The 21,367-nt window shown below is 40.1% G+C and overlaps 1 non-coding gene across 1 annotated transcript; it reads right to left on the reverse strand.

Annotated features, from left to right (window-relative positions):
* Positions 1–15,007: 15,007 nt before the first annotated feature.
* LOC145044531 (small nucleolar RNA R71) lies at positions 15,008–15,114 on the reverse strand. Its single transcript, XR_013681479.1, has one exon. It is a non-coding gene; the product is annotated as a small nucleolar RNA R71 (small nucleolar RNA).
* Positions 15,115–21,367: the final 6,253 nt, after the last annotated feature.

Below are 21,367 nucleotides of genomic sequence, written 5' to 3' on the forward strand. Positions count from 1 at the left end.
AATCCGTAGATCCGTAAGTGCAGTAAGGATGTGTCCTTCCAGTTTGAATGGGGTAGGTGTAGGAATCTCAGGTTATATTAGGCCAAGAACGCCATCATCTCTAATTCGCTTTTTGTAAGCTCCCATGGATATATCAATATCCTCCGTCTCGTTATCAGACTCGAATTCGGAGTCACTCCTATGTAATGCAAATTCAGGCTCAGATCCGTACTCGAATTCTTGTGGGTTAGATTTTTGATCAAAGTCTTCAATATTGTTCTTGTCCTTTGAGAATGTACTAGATTCTCACACTTTCATTCATGACTTCTTTCCAAAGATTGAATTGAGATATTTAAAGGAAGATTTATTTGGTTTTTGGTTCACTGCTGCGTTCTTATCTATCTTCTTATGAAGAGGTGACTCTGGATCTTCATGTGGTGGCACTAAAGGTGTATTGAAGCCTCTAGTCATGAACTTCTGAAAAATGAAAAAAAACATAAACCTGAACTAAAACAGAAAAATAAAGAAAACTGGAAGTTACCAGATTCATGTCGTGAGCTAATAAAGCTCACATTGTGGGTTCAGTACTGGAGGAAAATAAACTAAACTAAAAAATAAATTTTTGCAGGTTTTACCCCACAAAAAGGATCGATTAATTTAAAGCAAATAAATCAACAATTAAGGACGCCGTTCTCCAACAACGGCGCCAAAAACTTAATGCGTCCAAATATCTACACCTAATTCTAAATTTATAACCCAACTACTTAACTTACTAAAATGCACCTAGGCAGTGAACATAGTCTAATTATAGAATAGTTTGGGTAAGTCGTGTGTCGATCATAGGGAACGCTTTTAACTGATTAATCTATCTACTATTAAATTAACCTAATTTCTAATAAACAAAGGGGTTTTATCTAATTTTTCAAGTTTAGAAGAAGTTAATTCTTTAACACAAATTCAATCAATAAACAAAACACTTCTATTAGTTTGAATCCACTTTCCCTCAATGGTTTATAAATTAGTTAAGACCGTTCCTGTTGGTTACCAATTAACATAGTATTACCAATTCAGTTCTAAATTTACTAACCTTAATTAATTCGTGTAGTTCTATGTAAGGTCACACAATAGTTAACACAAAATCAATTATTAAATAGAATTGAAGCCATGTAAGATTGATTTGAAAAAGACACTTACAGTCATAATATGAGTTCTCTAGCACATCCTAATTTGATAATTCAATTCCTTAACTAAGTTTGGTTCCATAACAGCTCTAATAATCTAATGTGTATTAAATTACGAGGTGTTCAAATTCATGCATAATACTATTAACTACATAGAATAAGACATTAAAGCATTCTAATTATTAAATCAAGCATGATAGGTAAACCAATCAAACACAAGACATAACCAACAAGCAAGATCTAGATTAATCTAATAAAATTATGAGTTCCAACTTCATCTAGCTAATGAACTAGCTAGATTTAGCTAGACATGCTAAAAAATAAACTAACACAAATCATATTCAAAGACATATTTAAATGTACCAAACTATTAAGCTAATTATGAACTCTTCCTTCTTCCTAGGTATGTAAACCAACTTCCAGGCCTTCAAGCTCTGTAAATATCAACTTCTGAAACTCTCCAAGTTAGCCAAAAGCTCTCAATTCGTAGGGAACAAGCACTATTTATATTTTCTGAAATTTATGTACTCACGTCGTGAGCAAATAATCCTCACGTCGTGAGCAAGTAGATATCTTTGTTGGACAAGGAGTCTAGTCCGCGATGCTTATCTTCTGGAATATTCATACTCACATTGTGAGAAAATAACCATCATGTCGTGAGAGTAGTTGATTACGTGGGTTTTCTTCTTTTTTACTCTCCAAGCCTCCAATGTTCCAATCTTTGTCGATTTTAGTCTTTTTTCTCCAAAAATGCTTCTATTTGGATGCAAATTACATTTAAAGCTTAAAGTATCATTATTTAACGCAAATAACCAACATATGTATAGAAATATAAGTAAATATTGCCTAAAACATGTGTAAATATGGCAATATCATGCAGCGTGTACGGTGTTTAGACCAAAACCCTAGTTTTGAGGGATTGCACCCTATATAATTGAAACAACATAGAAATCATGACCAAAATTTTCATTTTAAAACATTAAATAAACCATAGTTATTAAATCATTTTATCAAGACATAAGTCATAGTATTCCAAACAACAAATTAATGTATCAAAACATCATATTAAACACCCTAGGCTAACATCATGGTGTGTGCAATGAAGTCATCCCGAGCTCTTCCCTTTACTACCGGAAGTACCTGAAACCAAAACTGAAAACTATAAGCACAAAGCTTTGTGAGTCTCTCCAAAAAACCACATACCATACATATAACTTAAATCTAGGAGATACGGGCCTCGCCCACTCTCTTCCAACGGGCCCCGCCCTTTCAAATATGGGCCTCGCTCATACCTAATGAGATACGCCCCCCACACTCGACTTACTAGAGATATGGGCCTCGCCCACACTCGACTACTATGAGATATAAGCCCCGCCCACACTTGACTACTAAGAAACACATACAAGTATCACACATACAACAAGTATAATCAAATCTATCTATCCATACACAAATATTTCTAAGATACGGGCCATGCCCATACTTAGCTACTAATCAACACACAAAACATACACGGGTCGGCCTTCGTGCCTTTGACCCTTTCAAACTACGAGGAAACTCACCTCAAATATCGAATGATAACTAAAACATCTCAGCCAGAAATCAACTTTACTCACTCCCTGAACCAAAACGACACCTTAGATATCATTTCATGCTCATAACCCCTTTAGGGTCTACTATGGTCAAAGTCAAGGTCAAGTTAAAGTCAACTCTCTGAGTTGACCCAACTCGTCGACTTTACCCTTCAACTTGTCGAGTTTCCATGAATCACGGAATTGTGAAATCATGATTCAACTTGTCGAGTGTTCCTCCAACTCACCGAGTTCCTCCTATTAACAGAATTGAGATTATTCGTCCCAACTCATCGAGTTCCTCCATGAACTCATCGAGTTCTTCATGATTCTTAATCCATTAAGTCATTTCCTCAGATATATGGTTCAAGAATATAGATCAACATTGTTTCAATGGTATGCATCTGTAAAGCTGACAACATGATGGGTTTGCATGCCTCAAATAGACCTAATCTCGAGATATAGCAACCTATTTGTATGGATATGGTCCTTTATTAAGCATAATAGGTTTAGGACCTATTTTTATGAATCTAAGGACTAAATAATATTGAGAAAGGAAGTTTTTAGCATCACGTCATGAGGGATTATCATATTCCAACGATAGGGGTCAAAAACATCGAAAAACAAACTAAGAGAAATCTAAGCTATTATGCATAAAGTTTGGGACTTTTTACCTCGGAAAGTTGGCAAAGATAGATGAGATTCTGGATCTAGTGCTACCCCTCAAGCTTAGTGATATTCTAGCTCTACCAAGTCCTTTACCAAGTGCAATAACAAAAAAAAATCCACTCAAAACCTCTAGTTTCTCAACAAGGAGCTCACAATATGATTTAGGATTTAGGGAAGTTGGTGAGGGGCTAGCGAGGGAAGATTAAATCCTTTAAATAAGGTGCAAATTCCTGGAAATTAGGGTTTCATTCCAGTCTCTCTACTCGTCGAGTTGAGGCCTCTGAACTCATCGAGTAGGTCACTTATTTACGCGGCCCTTATAATCTCTACTCGACGAGTTTGGGGCTTCCAACTTGTCAAGTTTCTCTTAAAATTTGAATAAATAATGAACTCAATACATACCAAAAACCAGGTGTTATAATTATCCCCTTTATGGCCCCAAGACCGTCACCCTCACCAGCCTTCACCTAAAAGATGTCCCTCTAGGTAACCGTAAGTCTGAAGAGTTCCTCTTGAGCTCATTTGTGTGTTTTGATGGTGATCTTAAAGAAGAAGAAGAAGAAGGTGGCAGAAGGTCATAGGAGCTTGGAAGAAGCTTGGACCATGGATTCTCTCCTTACTAGCAACCTTGTGGAGGTAAAAAGCTCCTAGCTTGATTATCTTTTCTTATGGATCTAGTTATTCCTTTATTTAGGGCAATATTGGTCCCAACCTTTGTGATTCTTGAGCATGGCATGCTCATAACCAATTAAGTCATCATCTCAAACCTAATGAGGGGTCTTGAGTCATAAAAATGAGATCTTGATGCTTAGTTCTTCCGCATGCATGCTCTGGAAGGTCTTTAGGTGTTAAGAAGTTAAGTATGTTGGTATTAAGCACTTAACGTATAAAAGGTCATAAAGTTGGAAAATTAAGTGGTATTTTGGCCTTGGATCTACAATTAGAATGTAAGGGTTTAACGCATTAAGCTCTTATTATGGAAAAGGACTTCGGTGCGTACGCTGGGAATAACTGTAACGATGTAAATTTTAATTTTAATTTTTTTTTCATTTTAAAATTCACAAAATTCATACATTGTATTTTAAGAAAATCATAAGTGTCTCAATGTCAACCTAAATCTCAATCATAAGTAAATTCCCAGAATCCTCCATTTCATCGCGGACAAATGTGTACAATCATGTCGGTACCATCCCGCGATCCTCTGGGGTACTTGAAACACATAATACATAACACAGTAAGCACGAAGCTTTGTGAATTACTCAAATACCACATACAACATATTAGCCACTCGAGGCCACCACTTTGTAAGACCCTCTAGTCAACGTGTCTCAGTGGGACCCTCCAGTCCCATAACTCTGACAGACCCTCCTGTCCTAACTCTGTGGACCTTCCGGTCCTAACTCTGTAAACTCTGAATAATGCATATCATAAACCCCATAGAAATAATGAAGTATATAATAGTACACAAATAGCATATAGGATACTCTATTAGACAACTCTTATTAACGCTCTAGATACGTATAATGAGAAAACTTGCCTCGCAGCTAGTTAGAAATAGACACACACTCGAGAATCCCAAACTAGCTCCCGCTTAACACATTAGACAACAATTTCAATCAATATCTCTCTTTTCCTCATGTATACCTAAGGTCCTCTTTTCTCTTTCTATTCTCTTGGATGGGTAAAAGATCATTTTACCCCTCCATGGTCTCAATGTTTCTAATTGACCTACTCTGAAGTCAACAGAAGTTGAGACGAGTCAACAACCAAGGTTGACCCGACTCGCCGAGTTTACTCACACTCTCTGAATTCTTCGAAGGGTTTCACACAGCTCATCGAGTTAACCCCTAACTCGATGGGATATCACTTGATCACGAATCGACAGGGCAACCCGATCTGACTCGTCGAGTCATCTCATAGACTCGGTGAGTTGACTCATATGGAGGTCTCATATGGATGTATGAGGTCAGATTTGCAACTCTAACCTCTAGATCTAGCCTCCTAATACCCAAAAGTCATGTAATGGTTCGATCTTGATGACCATACATGGCATAAATGTTTTATAATGCCATCACAAACCGCAATGAAGGTCAAATGCATGGGGACTTGCCTCTAACTCAATAATGTTCGAAACTTTGGACCCTTAAGGTCCTCTCAAATCTAGATCTAAGGTTCTAACCTCAAACCATATACATATATCTCTAGAACACAATATGTTGAGAGAAAACCCTAAAATCTTCCCAAAAATGGGATCTAATGAACAAGAGGTCAAGATGAGAGCTTTTTAGCTCAGAATAGAAGCTAATGACAGAAAAATGCGATATCCACAACCTCCTCTTGATTGGATCCACCAAACTCTTCCAATCTTTCCTCCAAAAAGCTCAAGAATGCTCAAAATGGCCTCTCTCTCTCTCTGTCTCTCTATACCACGAAAAGGGCAGGTTAGGGTTTCTTTCATTGAAGTGTAGCCACCCAAGGAGGCTATAAGTGCATTTAAATAGGTTCCAAACCTGGGAATTTAGGGTTTCTCATTCCAGCGCCTACTCGGCGAGTCTACCCTCGGACTCATCAAGTAGTACATTAAACTCACTTGTCAAACCCGCTTCTACTCGGCGAGTCATAACGCCAACTCGTCGAGCAGATTAATGATTCTAAAAAATAATTAATGAAAATATTTCCTGTTAATCTGGATGTTATAGATCTCCCCCACTAGAATTGGACTTCGCCCTCGAAGTCTTACCCTGCAAATAACTCTAGATGTTGCTCCCGCATCTCTGACTATGGCTCCCAAGTTAAATTAGATCCTCTCCGATGTTGCTACTGTACCTAAACCAGGGGTACTTCCTTATTTGTCAGAACCTTCACTTTTCGATCCAAGATCGCGATTGGCCTCTCAGTATAATTTAGGATCACATCAACCTGAATGTTATCCAGTGGCACCACTGCCATCTTATCGGCTACACACTTCCTTAACTGGGACACGTGGAAGGTGTTATGGATCTGAATCAACTCAATAGGTAGCTCCAACTGGTATGCTACCTTTCCCACTATGGAGGTCACTCTGAAAGAATTGATGTATCGGGGTCCCAACTTACCCCGCTTCCAACAACGGATCACCCCTTTCCAGGGGGATACCTTCAGAAGTACAAAGTCCCTGACATGAAATTCTAGCTCGTACCGCCGCCTATCCACATAACTCTTCTTGCGGCTATAGGATGTCAGTATCCTCTATGTGACCCGATGAATCTGCTCGGTCATCTTCAACAATATCTCCATGCTTCCCATTACATTCTGCCCCTCTTTCCCTAACAAATGGGAGTCTGACACCTCCTACCATACAAGAGCTTGAAAGGAGGCATACCAATACTCAAATGATGGTTGTTGTTGTAAGAAAACTTAGCCAATGGTATGTAGGTGTCCTAACTTCCTCGCTTTGTCCATCGGTCTGTGGGTGGTACGCAATTCTGAAGTGTAGGCAGGTGCCAAACTCCGTAACACTAGTCAAAAGAGGTCAATAACAATCACATGTGATTATACCAATCATGTAATGTGATTTTGTTAAACTAGTAATGTAGTAAACTCACTATGTATTTCATGATAATTCTAATATAAATATGAACTTTCATACATACTTTATGGTATAAATCAAAGTACACGTCCATACGATTCTAAAAATATAGACAACATCTAAATCTAACTTTGCATGAAGAAGTTATGATAGACCGAACACTATAAAATCTCTATAACATAAGTAATTTAAAATAGTCTTAGCATTAGCTATTTTTTCTATAAGAGAGTTGTAGTTCTCGTAAATACCTACGCGTGGATATAAGGAACGTAAAAAACGGAGTTTGTATGCAAAAGTTACGACCTTCCGAAGTTACAACTTTTTGAGTGCACCACACGTGTCAGAAACCCTAATCTGACTGGACTCACGACATGAGCCTAAGAACTCATGATGTGAGGAGTCAAAGCACCTCATTTTGCATCTAGAAGTCTACAGAACAATAACCCAAAACGTGAGCTAGGTTTTCTCACGACATGAGGATGCTACAGGACACTATTCGAGGCTAGAAAACGCGCGTTAAAGCTACTGGATGACTCTTGCCATAAATCACGTAGTGAATCTATCATTCTTACGTCATGAGTGGCCAAAAATCAGCCTATAAATAGTTGTTTTGACCCCAAGTCTCATTACACCATTTCTACTTTCTTTCTCTCTCGTTTGCTGAAGCCGTTTCGCTTCCCGAGCCTGGTGATTGCGAACTACTGACTGTTTTCAGTTAGATTCTATTGAAACACGATATTAAGGTGAGTTTCATAGCTCCACGTTCTAATATTTCAGGGTAAAACACATGCTAAAGATTATATATATGTTATTATTATGTCTATATGATAGTATATATCAGTATCAACTATCGTAAAGTTGTTAGCATGTTATTCTCATAGTAGTATACTAATGTAGATCTTGAGTTATACTTAGGATTCTATATATATTTTGTGTGCGATATAGTTCCGAAGTTATATTCGGAAGTTTTATATGTTAAGTTATAAAGTATGTTTCTATTATTGGTTTTATGTCAAGATAAAACTTAGTATGTTATATATTGTTATTGATAGTTTTATGTCAAGATAAAACTAGGAATGTTATATGTTGCTATTATTGATTTTATGTCAAGATAAAATCTAGTTTTAATTCTAATTATAGCTGTTGTACTACCTAAATATTATAAATATTAGGAGTAATGTTAAAAGCATAGTCTAATAACTTAGGATTTTAGACACGAATATGATTTTACTACTAGAACTAATGGAACTTGACAAGTCTACATGAGCTATTATATTCATCAACTAAGATTGGAAATCTTAGGGAAAATCCTCTGACCTGTAACCGTTAATACAGTGTGAGTGAGGAAGTCGTGTATGAATAAGATGCGTGTTGACAACCCCACTCGTGGTTGCTAGCTACAAAAAAACCGTGTGCAAGTGACGAACTATCCTTTTGTTTGTTTATTGTTTCGACGTTGATGAAGCGTATGGTACTTATCTCAAGATGCGAAACTTCTAGCATCAAGCAGAGGTTTGAAACTAGTCATATAGTGGTTACGGACTCATGGTAGCAAATTGTTAGAAGCATTATACTTTGTCGTTATACAAGTATTAATGTTAAGTATAAGTTTCCCAAACACTTAAACAATAGGTACAACAAACTGGTAGGTATACTACTTGTATATTAACTAGATAATTATACCTAATAGACATACTCGTATAGAATTGAAATACATATATACTTAGCCGTTTTACTTGTATAGAATTGAAATAAGATTTATACATAGTAACTTTCGTTTGTATGGAATTACAAACACTTATATTCACTGCATATGAGACTTATAGGTAAACTACTTATTTGGTAAGTAAACTCTTATACCTAGGATATATATACTAAACGTTGGAGAGTCAAAATGATACTTTCAAAACTATACTTTTGAACTTGGAAAATGTATTATTTTTATATGGAGTCAATGTTGGATTAATGTCTAAGTCCATAACCATAATTGGTAAGAGTTGACCCGACCCGGCATGGTCCATTTGGGTTGCATGGCATCATGCATTTGGATAGACTATCTTGAGAGAAATAACACTTAAGGTTTGTTAATATATTATAAGTTATAATATATTAATAAGATTATTTAATTAGTATTGATCAAGAATTAATCTAGAATTAATTAAGTGATCAAAAGAAAACTAATTAAATATATGGGTTGATTGTGTAAATCACGCATACTTGTATAGTGGGCTAATGCTCCATGGATTGTCAAGTTGGGCTAAAACCCATAAGATGCTCCATGGATGCTCCATGGTGTATTTGAACCCATGGATCCAAGGAAATGGAAAGCCATGACAATTAGGGTAAACCCTAATTGTAACAACTATATAAGATTATATTCTTTGACAAAATCGGCCACTAAGTTAGGAAGAGAAGGGTTAGCCGATTTTAGAAGTGTTCAAGTTTCTATCAAGTTATTCCAAGTGCATTTGGTGTTGTGTAAACCATTTGAGGTGTCACATTTGGGGTACTAGACACTCAAGCTTCTTGAGAACAATCTACACCAAAGAGGTATGTATTCTATCTTGATATATTCATTGTTTTGTATGCTAGATTAGGATAATACCTTGGATGTTCATATTTGCATGTATAATAGAGAAAACATAGATCCAAGGTATTTAGGGTTGCATGTACACCTAGGAGTGTTAGAATGCTCAAAACCCAACAGTCAAAACATGTGAACTCACCAACTTTACGTTGACGTATTTTAAATGCATGTGTTTTTAGGAAGTTGATAACTATGATACGAGAAATGACGTTACACTACCCGGTGTTTCCGCCGACGGCCGGGGTTTGACAAACTCCTCGTGAAATTTCTTCAAAAACATGGAAGTAAAGCGCATGTCTCGGTCCGACACGATCGAGATCGGCACTCCATGCCGAGATACCACCTCCCTTACATAAATCTCAGCCAATTTCTCTACATAAGAGCTCTCACTAATAGCAAGCGAGTGAGCACTCTTCATCAATCGGTCTACAATCACCCAAATCGAGTCTACTCCACGTGCAGTTATCAGTAACTTGGTAATATAATCCATAGAGATCTGTTCCCACATTCATTAGGGAATCTCCAGAGGCTGAAATAGACCATGAGGACACTCGTGATCTGCCTTGACCCAACGGAAGGTCAAGCACCTCTCTACTATCCATGCAATAACCCTCTTCATACAGGGCCACCAATAATCTCTCTTCAGGTCCAAATACATCTTAGTGGCCTCGGGATGGATCGAGAACCTTGATCTATACGTTTCCTCCATCAGTACACACCGAGCTCCGCCTATATATGGCACCCAAATTCACCCTCGAAAGGTCATAAGTCCTCAGCTGTCCATCACAAACTCGGACACCTACCTAACCACCCGCTCCCTCTTGCCTGGAAAGGTCATAAGTCCTCAACTATCCATCAGTTTCACGACCTCTGCCTGGGCCTCTGGAATGGTATCCAAGACTGGAGTCATCACCACCATTCTCATACACACATATCGAATCGGGGCACACTCTGTTCTATGGCTTAGGGTGTCAGCAACCACGTTAGCCTTGCCCAGATGATATAGAATCTCGCAGTCATAGCCTTTCACCATATCTAGCCACATCCTCTGGCACATATTCATGTTGGGCTGATCCATGAGATACTTCATGCTCTTGTGGTCCGTTTAAATGGTACACCGAACCCCGTACAAGTAGTGGCGCCAGATCTTGAGGGCGAACGCCATCACCCCCAACTCTAGATCGTGGGTGGGGTATCTCATCTCCTGGGGATTTAACTGCTTTGATGCTTATGCTATCATGTGCCCTCTCTGCATTAGCACTGTCCCCAACCCAAATATAGATTCATCACAATATACAACAAAGTCTTCAATCCCCTCAGGAAGAGCTAACACCAGGGCCTTGCACAACTTCTAGCAAAGAGTCTCAAATGAGGTCTGCTGCTTGACACCCCAAGAAAAGGTAACACCCTTCTGGGTCAAAATGTTGAGGGGGACAACAATCTTGTAGAAATCTCTGATAAATCTCTGATAGTAGCCGGCCAAACAACGAAAGCTCTTTATCTTAGATGGGGATTTTAGCACCTCCATTCTCATAACTTCCTTGATCTTGGCCGGATCAACCAATATCCCATTCTGTTTGACGAGATGTCCCAGGAACTAAACCTCCCGTAGCCAGAAATCACACATGGAGAATTTGGCATAAATCCTCTCCGATTTCAATACTGCAAGAATCTCTCTCAAATGTTCCTTGTGCTGCTCTCTGGATCTCGAATACACCAATATATCATCGATGAAAAAGATCATAGATCGATCCTACATACGCCTGAACACCCAGTTCATGAGATCCATGAATGTTGCCGGTGCGTTGGTGAGCCCAAAAACATCACCACGAACTCGTAATAAAAGGCATCACCATGCTCTCGTAATGCCCATAACAAGTCCTAAAGGCCGTCTTCTGGATAATCTCCTCGCGAACCCTCATCTGATGATATCCAAATCTCAGATCGATCTTGGAAAACCAAGACACGTCCTGCAGCTAATCGAATAGATCATCGATCTTTGACATCGGATAATGGTTTTTGAGCGTCATCTTGTTCATCTCCCGATAATCAATGAACATCTGGTTTGAACCATCCTTTTTCTTAACAGAAAGGATTGGCACTCCCCACGACGAGCTACTCGCGGATAAATGCCTTCCCCAACAGCTCCTGAAGCTTCAAGGATAAATCCTACTTCTCTGGAGGCACAAGGCGATAACGTGCCTTGGTAATAGGTGTCACTGCTGGAACCAAATCGATCCGTAACTCCACCTGCCTCTCGGGAGGAACACCCGGTAACTCCTCGGGGAGGACATCAGGGAATTCCCTCACCATCGGGACCTCAGAGATAGAACTCGATCTCTCGGCAGTAACTCGTGTATCCACCACATACGCTACAAAACCCTTGCATCCCTGCTGTAGACTCTGCCTTGCTCTGGTAGCATAGCAGAAAGGTAATTCAGATCGGGTACCTTCACCATATACTGTAAGCACTTCCCCACTGCGGTCTCGTATGGTCACCAATTGACACTCGCAGTCGATCACAGCTCCGAACCGACTCAACCAGTCCATGCCCACAATGATACAGACGTCACCCGTGGGAATCCGCACCAGCTCTATCGGAAATTCAACTCCAAATAGCTCGAGCACACACCCCGGGATCACAACAGTGGCAAACATCGGATGCTCATCGAATATAGAAACTCTTAGAGGTTGACTCAATGACTCACACTGGATACTAATTTTCCGACTAAATGCTAATGATACGGAAGATCGACTCGCACCCGAGTCGAATAACACTAGGGCAGGTACATAACTCACAAGGAAAGTACATACGCGTAACACAATATAAGCATAAATAATTAAGGAAAAATAATCAAAGGAAAACATATCAACCATGACATTAGGTGTTGTGCGGACATCCTCCTTTGTCAGCTGGAAGGCTCTCCCACGAACCTTCGACACCTCGGCTTTCATGGGCCGACTCTCGGTAGCTCGTACAGTAGCAGGTGCAGATCCCTGTGTTGATCCCTGAAGCAGCTGTGGACACTTGGCCTTCTGATGACCGGTCTAGTTGTAGTGAAAACAAACCGTAAATCCCTTCGGGCAATCCTTAGCCATGTGCCCCTCCTTGCCACACTTGTAGCAAGACCCCGATCGACATATCCCCTTGATATCTGCATAATTAGTTAATTATTTAACATATATTCTTAGTTATTTTTGGTTAATTATGAGAATAATATGGACAAAAGGTACTTAAAATGCTTTGAATTGTGTTTTCAGTCCAAAAGATATGATTGGAGGCAAAAAGCAGAAAAGGGAAAGCAAGTGAAGATTAAAGAGTGAAAGAAGGACCTACTCGGCGAGTACACGACGATATGCCAGAAGATAAACACGACTGCTAAATTAAAGACGGATAAGTATGGACCTACTCGTCGAGTTGATTCTGCTACTCGCCGAGTACCCTCTGTTTTGGGATATCTTTAAAAGACGAATCCTTATCCCATGGGACAGAACTCCTGGCGATTTTTGAAGGATTAGCTGCGACTAAAAGGTTCGGAAGGCGCTAAGGAACCCTAAGCTTCAAGAGTTGGAAGAATTCAAGCAATTAGGTTAATTCTACCACTTAGACTTAGGAATTAAACATGTTTGCTTTCATAAACTTTGTTTTTGTGTTTGTTTCTACTGCAACTATGAGCTAAACTCGTTTTTGTTTCTGTTTGGGGAATACCAAAGAACTCCTATGGTTTAATTATTAATTCTTGTTTAATTGTCTATTGGTGATTTATTAAATTAAGTTTGTTAAAGAACCTTATGTATTAGTCACTACTATTTTCTGTTAATTGGAAGGCAATTAGGTTGCATGAACATCACTTAATTGTTAACCTCATATGTCTATGTGAATGCTAAAACGTATGCTTGGAAGTAATGAGTATGAAACTAAGATTAATAAGAAAATAGGAAGATTAATGTGTGAGCTTGTTTGAGAAACCATCAACAAGAGGTTAATTGAATTAATAACTTAATTGACCATTACAAATCTTATTTAATCCAAATAATTAATCTAGGGAATTAATTAGTTTAAACACTTGATCAACGCTTAAATTAGTTAATTGTCTCAGGGTTAGGAGTAATGAATATCAACCTAACTATTATCATTGGTAACCAATAGCAATTAATCCACCTTAACTTAAATAACCATACGAGTGAATTGGTTGAACCTAAATAGAAACATCTTTATTAAATTTGGTAAATAGTTGTTGCTTTAGTTAATTAGTTAATTTAGTTTGTTTAAGTTTCTAGTCTTGCAAAACTAGAGAAAAACCCTTTACTTTTATTATTTGTTTTAGTTAAAATTAGCTATTAGTTTAATTGCCCGTTCCCTGAGTTCGATACCTTACTTATCAATCTATACCACTTATAGACAGGTTCACTGCCTTTGTGTGCTCAAATTACTAATAAAAAGTAGGGATAAAACTAGTTGAATTTACACACATCAAGTTTTTGGCGCCGTTGCCGGGGAACGGTTCTAAATAATTAAGCTAATTCCTAATTTTTTCGATCCTTTGTGTGAGTTTACTTGCATAAAGTTCATTTATTGCAATTTAGTAACTAGTAATTAGGTTTTAGTATCTGTTTTAGTTAGGTTAAAAACTTAGATTTTTTTTTGAAATATCACTGATACTCGCCGAGTGCACTCGCACCTACTCGGCGAGTAACAGTTTAGTTAGAAATTTTTTTTTATTTGTTTACAACCTTTTTGTTCTTTTTACGTTTTTATTTGATCAATTTCAGGACTTTCATGACCAGAGGAGCAAACACACCACTGGTACCCCCGTTTGAAGACCCCGAATCCGAATTGAAAAGAAACAAAGGGAAGGACGTGGAGAGTTCAAGCACACCAAAGAAATCACCATTGTCCAACTTGAAGACTGTTTTTGGGAAAAAGAAGAGCAGCAAATCAGGAGCTTTAAGCGCTTCCTTGATAATTGAGGAGCCAATTCAAGAAGATACTAGATACGAAACCGAGGAAGAAGACGAGGCAACGTATGAACAAGAAACCGAATTGGAGGAAGAGTTAGCATTCACTATGGCTAACATTGATGAAATTCCCATGGGAGAATGGAAGAAGAGGATGCGCGACGACCATGGCCCTGGACTTGTGCAACCCGCAATTCCCGCAACTGCCACCTTCGAGCTAAAAGGTCATATCCTAGCTTCACTCAAGGAAATACCTTTCTATGGGAAAGATCATGAAGATGCCTACAAACATTTGGATGAAGTAAATGATGTTGCTGATTACTTCAACATTCCAAATGTAACCCGCGAAACTCAACTACTTCGGATGCTTCCGGTAACCTTCAAGGGTGCTGCTAAAGACTGGCTGAAATCACTTCCTCCCAGGCCAGTCACTACTTGGGCCAGAATGAAGGAAGAATTTATTGATCACTTTTGCCCACCATCCAAGATAGCCAAACTCAAGAAGGCCATTGCAAACTTCGAACAACAAGCTGGAGAGTCGTTATATGAAGCATGGGAGAGGTACAAAAGTCTGCTACGAAATTTCCCACACCATGATCTAAATAGCAAACAAGAAGTTTCCATCTTTTATGATGGAGTCAATGTCACGACCCGGCAGCTGCTAGACTCACAAGGCCCACTTACAAAGAAGCCACCCCCGGTGATCAAAGAATTAAGTGAAGAATTCTCTAAACACTCTAGAGAATACCACAACCCTAGGAATGATGTCACGAGGGGAGCCGCATACGCTGCTACTGAAGATTTATCCGCGGTCATGGCCATGTTAAAAACCATGGATAGGAGAATGGACAAAATGGATCAAACTATCCATGCCATACGGGTGGGTTGCGAAAATTGCAATGGACCTCACCTCACTACAGATTGCGATTTGGATGAGAACGGCAACAAAAAGGCAAAAGTATGCTATTCGAGCAGTGACCGGTATGATGAGGACTGGCACAAACAAAAGAAGGAGTGGCTGCCTTACGAAGAGTACAAGATGGCCAAGGAGGAGAAGTACAGACAAAAAGGGAGAGGCTTTTACCAAAAGGAGGAGCCGGTGGAAGAGAAGAAGCCGAGCTTGGAAGAAATGCTAACTAAATTTGTGGCTGCTTCCGAGAAAAGACATAGTGACCATGATGCTGCTATCCAAGAAACAAGAACAATGCTCAGGAACCAGCAAGCATCCATCCACAACATAGAAACACAGCTTGGGCAACTTGCTCAACAACTAAACCAAAGGTCACCGGGTGAGCTTCCTAGCAAAACCGAGAACAACCCACGAGGCGCGCAAGTAAATATTGTTACCACAAGAAGTGGGAAGATTATTACTCCCCTGGCCCCCATTCCAACTGAAGCGAACAAGGACTCACTGAAGGAAGGAACGGAAGTACAAGTCGAAAACCAACACTCACAATCTGAGAGCCCTACTCGCCGAGTAGGACCGATGGACTCGGCGAGTACATCTGCAAAAACAAAAGAACAGCCACCCTTGAAACCATACCAGCCTCCAATGTCGTACCCAGCCCGAGCCAAGAAGGAAAAGCAGGAAGAGGAATATCAGAAGTTTCTTGATCATATTAAAACTCTTCAAATAAACATTCCTTTCATTGAAGCCGTCATGCAAATGACCAAGTATGCAAAGTTCCTTAAGGAACTCCTCACTAACAGAAGAAAGATGGAGGAAGTGCAGAAAGTAGTACTTAATGAGAATTGCTCCACCGCTATGCTAAACAAATTACCAAAGAAGAAGGGTGATCCGGGGAGCTTAACTTTGCCTTGCCAATTTGGCAACTTGGCTGCAATTCATGCCTTAGCTGATTCTAGAGCAAGTGTGAACCTTATGCCATACTCGTTCTTCAAGAAGCTGGACCTTCCGGAGCCAAGGCCAATTCGGGTGGCAATCCATTTGGCAAACAAGATTGTTACTTTCCCAAGAGGCATATGTGAAGATTTGCTAGTGAAAGTAGACAAATTTGTCTTCCCGGCTGATTTCATCATTCTCGACATGGAGGCGGATCCGCAAGTGCCAATCATCCTTGGAAGACCCTTCCTCAACACCGCTAGCGCCATCGTAGATATGAGAGATTCTAAGCTCACATTGCGAGTTGGGGACGATTCAGTGACATTCGGGGTAGACCAAGCCAAGAAGTACTCAAGGAGTAGTGACGACACGGCGTTCTCAATCGACATGCTTGACGAATTATTAGAAGAAGACATACCTTAAGATTCCAGCAAGTTTGCAGCTTTGGAAGAAGTATTCGATCCAGAAAAGGACTTATTAGAGATTGAAAGCCTGTTGGAAGAAGCGGAGTATGAAGAAATAAAGAACCAAGCTGAAAGCCCTACTCGCCGAGTAGACCCGATCTAGTCGCCGAGTACATCTGAAGAAAAGCCAGCAGTCGTGAATGCCGCCACCAACTCGCCGAGTACCAAACCTGCACTCGGCGACTCCATCACTATGCACAACAAATTGGAGCTCAAAACACTACCTGACCATCTAGAGTATGCCTTTCTGGAAGAAGGAAATCAGAAGCCGGTGATTATAGCCACGGATCTATCCAAGACGGAAAAGGAGGAGCTTGTACGCGTGTTGAAGAAAAGGAAAAGAGCCATCGCATGGAGCATCTCCGACATCAAGGGAATAATCCCATCCTACTGCTCTCACAAAATCAACTTAGAAGAAGGAGCCAGGCCGGTGGTGCAACATCAAAGAAGATTAAACCCGAACATGCAAGAAGTCGTCAAGAAGGAGGTGGTCAAGCTTTTGGATGCAGGAATCATCTACTCCATCTCCGATAGTCCATGGGTGAGTCCGGTCTAAGTGGTGCCCAAGAAAGGAGGAATGACGGTCATTACCAACAAAAAGAACGAGTTAATTCCAACGCGAGCGGTAACCGGTTGGCGAGTGTGCATCGATTATCGCAAGCTAAACGATGCCACTCGCAAAGATCATTTTCCCCTTCCTTTCATAGATCAAATGTTAGAGAGACTATCGGGCCATAGCTACTATTGCTTCTTAGATGGGTTTTCAGGGTATTTCCAAATACCCATAGACCCAATGGACCAAGAAAAGACCAGCTTTACATGCCCCAGTGGGACCTTCGCCTATAGACGCATGCCATTTGGACTATGCAATGCACCTGCGACATTTCAAAGGTGCATGACCGCCATATTCCATGATATGGTGGAAAAATTTATGGAGGTCTTTATGGATGACTTTTCTGTATTCGGATCTTCTTTTAATGACTGCCTCACAAATCTTGACTCGATGCTTGCTAGATGTGAGAAAACCGACTTGGTCCTAAATTGGGAAAAGTGTCACTTCATGGTCAAGGAGGGTATAGTTTTGGGACATAAAGTCTCTAAAAAGGGAATTGAGGTGGATCGGGCAAAGATAGACACCATTGCCAAATTACCCCCACCAACTAATGTGAAGGGCATTAGAAGTTTTTTGGGACACACAGGTTTTTACCGGCGTTTTATTAAAGATTTTTCCAAAATCACGAAACCTCTAACACAATTATTACTAAAAGATGCACCCTTTAATTTTACTAAAGAGTGTTTAGAGGCATTTGACTTTCTAAAGGAAAAATTAACTAATGCCCCGATCATTATAGCACCAAATTGGAACTTACCCTTCGAGATCATGTGTGATGCTGGTGACTATGCACTAGGAGCGGTCCTTGGACAAAGGGTTGATAAGCACTTTCAACCCATCTATTATGCAAGCAAGACCTTAAATCCTGCCCAAGAGAATTATACTACTACTGAAAAAGAACTGTTAGCCGTAGTTTACGCTTTTGACAAGTTTCGCCCTTACTTGGTTTTATCTAAAACCACTGTTTTTACTGACCACTCGGCTATCAAGTATTTGTTTTCCAAACAGGATGCCAAGCCAAGACTAATACGATGGGTGCTGCTTCTTCAAGAATTCGATATAGAGATACGAGATAAGAAAGGAATGGAGAACGTAGCGGCCGATCATTTATCTAGGCTTGAGAACCCGGCATTGCAAGAAGATAAGGATGGAGATGACTTTCCGGATGAATACATTATGGTGTCCGTGGGAGAGGAGCCATGGTTCGCAGACATATCTAACTATTTAGCTACCAATTACGTCCCAAAGGATTATAGTAGTCAGCAAAAGAAGAAATTCTTTGCGGAGATCAAATATTACTTTTGGGATGATCCATACCTCTTTCGAAGCTGTGCGGATGGCATTATACGAAGATGTGTGTTCGGAAAGGAGAGTCGACGAATAATAGAACATTGTCATAGTGGGCCCACGGGAGGACATCATGGAGCACACTATACCGCGAAGAAGATCTTTGACATTGGGTTCTATTGGCCTACGATCTTCAAAGATGCAGCCCAATATGTCAAAGAATGCGATGCTTGTCAATGGGTGGGAAACATTTCATCCCGTAATGAAATGCCACAACATAGCATTCAAGTGTGTGAGGTATTCGACGTGTGGGGCATTGACTTCATGGGACCATTTCCCACATCCAAAGGAAACAAGTACATCCTAGTGGCGGTAGATTATGTTTCGAAATGGGCGGAGGCGTAGGCTTTACCTACAAATGACGGACGGGTAGTGGTACGATTCTTAAAAAAACTATTCTCCCGGTTTGGTGTTCCGAAGGCCCTAATTAGTGACCGTGGCACCCACTTTGCCAATGATTAATTGGACAAGGTGCTCAAGAAATATGGGGTGACCCATAAGTTCTCCACATCATACCACCCGCAAACGAGTGGACAAACAGAAGTGACCAATCAAGCCTTGAAGCGTATCTTAGAGAAGTCGGTGGGAAGTAACCGCAAGGAATGGTCGGATAAATTGGATGACGCACTATGGGCATTTCGTACCGCGTTCAAAACACCTATTGGTACTACACCATATCGGTTAGTTTATGGAAAGCAATGCCATTTACCGGTTGAAATCAAGCACAAGGCATATTGGGCGTTAAAGAGGTGCAATTTTGACATGGAAGAATTGAAGACCAACCGTCTAATGAAAATGAATGCCCTTGAAGAACTCCGAAATGAGGCTTATTCTAGTTCGTGGCTCTATAAAGAAAAGACCAAGAGATGGCATGGCCAAAGAATCAAAAGCAAAGACATCCATGAAGGCAAAAAAGTACTACTTTTCAATTCCCGATTAAAACTTTTCTCGGGAAAACTCAAATCAAGGTGGGATGGTCCCTTTTTGGTCAAGACGGTGTTTCCTCACGGGGCTATAGAATTGATCTCAAGAGATGGCACACCATTTAAAGTCAATGGCCATAGAGTGAAGAAATATGAAGAAGGAGTCCCCCGAAATGAAGGATTGGAGGAGCTGCTGCTGTGCGGAATCGCAAACACGTAGAAGGGGCGGAGTCCAGCTAATGACTCCATCAAAAGAAGCGCTTCTCGGGAGGTAACTCGAGTTTCACGTTTGCATTTTCTTTCTTTTTCTTTATTTTCCATATTGTTTTTTTCATTCTTCTTCATTTATTCTACTTCTCTAAGTGCTTGAGGACAAGCTCTACTGAAAGTGTGGGGTGGAAAGGCTAAACAAAAGAATTCATATAGTAGAATTGGCAAAATATAATTTTTTTTTTCAACCTGAGACATCTACTTGGCGAGTATATCGACTATACTCGGCGAGTAAATGTTCACTTACAGCTAATTGTCGATAACTCGCATATCTACTCGGCGAGTAGATCTATTCTACTCGGCAAGTAGCCGTTTCAAACCCAGTAAATTAAAACCAGTAAAAATTACTATTATTCAACATTTCATTCCACACTCGCCGAGCATATCCTCTCAGCCGCATCTCAAGGGTTCTTCAAGATCTATTCAATTTTCTTCCTCTTTCTCTTCATTCAAGCAACAAGGTAATATCTTTACCCTTTAATTTTATGAAAGGTCCAATCTTTATCACATATCTCCCCATATTTGGTATGATTTCGGATTTGGGGAGTTTTCCCAAATTTTTAGGGCTTTGATTTACTCATGAATTAGAGGTTATTTGGAGTAATTTCTTCAAGATCTATGGTTAGATACACAATTACAACAAACCCCTACGAACAAATTGGACTATTATACAGATTACACAGATCCGATTTCGATCTGTCCGAATGTTCATCCTACTCGGCGAGTATGTCCGTGTACTCGGCGAGTAGGTCCCAAAAAGATGAAATTTTTTCCTATTTTTAATTATGGGGTGTTGTTTGTTGCTGTGTTTTTGGAATGTTTATGCAGATAGCATGGCAAGGAGGGGACAGTCATCACGTGGAGGAGGCCATGGTTATATGCCATGGTTAGCCTTTCAACAAATCACCTCCAGATCCTCCAAAACTCGAGCTCTAAACAGGTTGGAAGCGCTGCGGCAGAAAGAAATTCACTTGCCCACTGCCGTGGATTGGGGATGGATGGGCAATGTCGGCTTGGAAGAGGAACTTACTCCATACTTGGTGAAAGATTGTAACTTGGGTTATGCCAACATCACTTGTGATGGTTGGTTGCAATTGTTTAAAATCCAAGAGCCAGTCTACGCGGAGTGGTGTTGGGAATTCTTTGCTACCATTTCCTTCCGAGGTGGTAGTGAGTATTACAATCCAAACACGATCTCGTTTTCTTTGGGAGGAGAGCTGCGACAATGCAGCATGGTTGAGTTCTCTTGGCGGTTGGGCATCTACGATCAAGACATGTCGATGACGGAATACTTTGAAGCCTTCTTGGAAAATACCCACAAAGAACTTCCCGAGGGGGTGGTGGCATCGACATGGTGGAATACAATTGCTAACCGGGTCTACATACCTTCTAC

This window comes from Lactuca saligna, chromosome 4 (genome assembly GCF_052625555.1).
Source record: "Lactuca saligna cultivar CGN05327 chromosome 4, ASM5262555v1, whole genome shotgun sequence".
NCBI classification, from domain to species: Eukaryota; Viridiplantae; Streptophyta; class Magnoliopsida; order Asterales; family Asteraceae; genus Lactuca; species Lactuca saligna.